The following is a 3,658-nucleotide window of genomic DNA, read 5'->3' on the forward strand; positions in this document are numbered from 1 at the left end:
ATAACATTAAAATATACCATCTACAGCTTTTAAAAAATAGAAAAATCTGAGATTTTATGATGATGAGCAGTAACATTAAAATACACCATCTATAGCTTTTAAAAAATAGAAAAATCTGAGATTTTATGATGATGAGTTGCTTATGAATGTGAATTTTGAAACTCTCCTGAGTGATAATATAATTTTATGCTCTGTATATTTTGAAGAAGCCATCATATCCTGCTTTACATGAAATTTAAATTGAAGCCTCCCATTGCCTTTTGAAAATATGCTGCCTCGCTGTGTGGTATCCTATATGATGTAAAAAAAGTGGGAATAGGACTGTCTACTGAAAGTAATGTAGTCTTTCAATACATTTAATAGTCTTAATGTTAAAGTTTGCCATGGTAATAGTTGCTCATAGCAGGTCTAAGAGATGGGAACTATATGTTATAGCCCAGAATTGCTTGTGAGGCTGCTCCTTCCTGACCATTGTATCTTTTTCATATATAGGTGAAGAAGGGAACTCCTTGCCAGGCTTGGGTTTTTTGGTTATTCCTAGTAAGAAAGCACTGGCTCTGGAAATCCCACCTCTCCTCTCAAACTGTTCATCTATAGTATACAGAATTTTACTTCCGCTAAGTCAGTTAGGAGGGTGCAGACCACAGCACCTCCTTTCTTCCTCATCTGCAAGAAGAAATACCCTACAGATAATTCAGTGTTAAGTACTTAAAATGTAAATGAAATATCCTCAATCAGGGCAAAAAATTGATGAAGAAAGATTTCTGTGCATCTCTGTATTGACAATAGACAAGTTGTTGTTAATTTTATTCATAGTTTCCAAGGTATACATATGAAAATGCATGGCAAGACAATGGTTGTTGTTTTCCCCCCTCCTGCACGCACAGCAGTTTGCATTATGGGACTCCGGGCAACCCTGTCACCATTCCTCCACTTATCGTATTGTCCCTCCATTATTGACTGCATTGCAGTCGGGCTGAAACTTTCTGGGTTTTCCGCTGTAACTTCTGAACCTTAATGCTTCAGCCAGGCATGATGGTACTTTAGGCCTCAGGGGGTTCTGGGGAAGCTGGCTATCATTTTGTGGTTCGTATTCTGCTTTGAGTCCGAAGCATGTTACCAATGTAAGGTAAGGCATGAATTCACCAAGATGTGGTTAGGTGTTCCAGACAAAGTCTGTTTTTATTATAATGCTGCTACAAACAGAAACGTCAATTTAGGCCTGCAGTTACTTTAGACTGGTGAGCGAAAACTGCTACAAACATGGAGTTTAGTCCGATCATTGTGACTTCCAAGTATCACAGCTGGACAATTATAGTGTCCTGTACTTACTTTAGAAGTCTAGTTTTAAAATGGCCGTGTCACGTTTTATCGAACAGAAAAACAATTTCTGATCTTCTGTCTCTCCAAGATATTGGGCAGTGTGATATTTTCCAAAAGACTGTTAGCTGTTTTGATCCAATTATCACTTTTATGGTGCAAGCAAGGAAAGTTGCGAGTCCTGACGAGAACAAGTGGCAAAAAGCATGTTAAACCTAGCTTGCTTCCTGGAACCCTGGCTTTAAGGCAACTTTTGCTTCACAGTCTTGGCATTTGGCCCAGAGACTGCTTAAACCACGTTCAGTGGAGTTGATGCAGAACAGTATAAATAGCTTAACTGTGAACTATGAGGGGATTAAGTTATCTTCAGTCTTAAGGATCTGGTTTGCAGGGGATCACAGAGAATTAAAAAAAAGTTGCAGATGTCTCATGTCAGGGATGTACTATGTATATGAAATAACATTCTTTCCATTTTCTTCACGGGGCTGTAGATTTGGCACTAAGCGTTAACTGATGTGATTTTGGTCATTACTCTGCACACGCACTGTAGTTTGTACTTAGATTATAAAAGGAGGTGACCACATGCATTGAAATTTGTTTGCAAATGATGCCAATATTGAACACATGAAGCTGCCTTATACTGAATCAGACCTTGGTCCATCAAAGTCAGTATTGTCTACTCAGACAGGCAGCGGCTCTCCAGGGGCTCAGGCAGGGGTCTTTCACATCACCTACTTGCCTAGTCCCTTTAACTGGAGATGCCAGGGATTGAACCTTGGACCCTCTGCATGCCAAGCAGATGCTCTACCACTGATCCATGGCCTCTCCCAAAGACGTGCCAAGGGGGCATCCGGATTTGAACCAGGGACCTCTTGATCTGCAGTCAAATGCTCTACCACTGAGCTATATCCCCTTGTCTGTCATGATTTATTGGCTGCTTATGCTGATGCACATCCATTGTCCATCGCTCGATGCTATGCGCAGCATTAAAATATTGTTACGGCTGTGCGAGATTGTCAAGGGCGCTTGTTTAGCTTGGTCTGTTTTAAACGAGTAAGTTATTTGATCATACCAAAAATAATTAACATTCAAAGAGATGAAAATATTCCCTGGCACTGGTATCAGGTGGATGGATAGAAGTTCCAAAGTAACAGTAGTCAGGGCCTAACTACAAACCACATTTCATCTCCCCAGATCCACCACAAGGCCTTTCGGTCAGGCAAGCCTGGAGAGTTCCATTTCCTTATTTCATGTATTGTCCCCAGTGGGGACCCAGAATGGCTTACATCTTTTTTTCTCTCTTCTGTTGTATCCCCACAACAACCCTGTGAGGTAGGTTAGGCCCAGAGCATGCGACTAGCCCAAGGTCACCCAGCAAGCTTTCATGGCAGAGTGGGGATTCGAACCTGGGCCTCCCAAATCCTAGTCCAGCACTCTGCCTCTCAGACCTCAGTTCTCAGGTACATGGGGGCCCATTCTGAATTGGGAGCACAGCATGTCTGTGGGTGGGGGTGTGGATCTTTGGGAGGGGGCATGCCATTTTCCCCACATGAAACAGCCCAGGGTCAGCTGCTCTTTGCCTCATGAAGGGCAGAAGGACAATGTAACATACAGTTCAGCTGTGAAATATGAATGCTGGAGAAGTTTTACTAGGTCACTTCATCCCAGGAGAAGGAGGATTTCTAGTCCATGGTGTCTGTATATTGGCTTGAACTGCCAGCAAATGCCTTCTCCAGTCAACAGCTCTGGTAGCTTCTAGTTCTAAGCGCTTACGCATCTGCATGTTGCATAAAAATTGCTGTTGGAAAACTATGGGCAAGGGAGAGAAAAGGAGTTAAGAAAAAGTTACATGTTTTTTTGGGAGAGTACAAATCCTTTGTGTGAAGTTGCTTTTCAGATTTAAACAAGTTAACTGTGATATAAGGACGTGTGTGTGGGTGTGTGTTGAAATGGAAGGTACTAAGTAGCCAAGGAACATTTAAAAGGTTGGGACCATGTGTAAATTATTGAATGCTGTTGTTCCAATCATTGCCATGGTGTGTCTTCAGTTCATAGTGTGCACAGGTTTTGTTTTTATGGTTGTTTTTTCCATTCAACAACACATTGTTTTAAAATGTGGGTTCTCCTGGGCGGAGTGGTTGGCAGTATACTGTAAATAGATCAAAACTGTTCAAACTTATTTGGTTTCCCTTCACAGAAAATTCCCGTGGTTCCTCATGGCAGGCTGACAGCAGTGGTGATCCTTAAAACTCATCAAAGATGGCAAGTCATCTTATTTTGAAGATCAGTGGTAATGAGAACCATTTATTCATATTCTTCACAGCAAGCATCATTTACA

At 41.6% G+C, this 3,658-nt stretch overlaps 1 non-coding gene across 1 annotated transcript; it reads right to left on the reverse strand.

Moving 5' to 3' along the window:
- Positions 1–2,161: 2,161 nt before the first annotated feature.
- On the reverse strand, positions 2,162–2,233 carry TRNAC-GCA (transfer RNA cysteine (anticodon GCA)). The gene has a single exon. It is a non-coding gene; the product is annotated as a tRNA-Cys (tRNA).
- Positions 2,234–3,658: the final 1,425 nt, after the last annotated feature.

The sequence above is a fragment of the Euleptes europaea genome, chromosome 20 (assembly GCF_029931775.1).
Source record: "Euleptes europaea isolate rEulEur1 chromosome 20, rEulEur1.hap1, whole genome shotgun sequence".
NCBI classification, from domain to species: Eukaryota; Metazoa; Chordata; class Lepidosauria; order Squamata; family Sphaerodactylidae; genus Euleptes; species Euleptes europaea.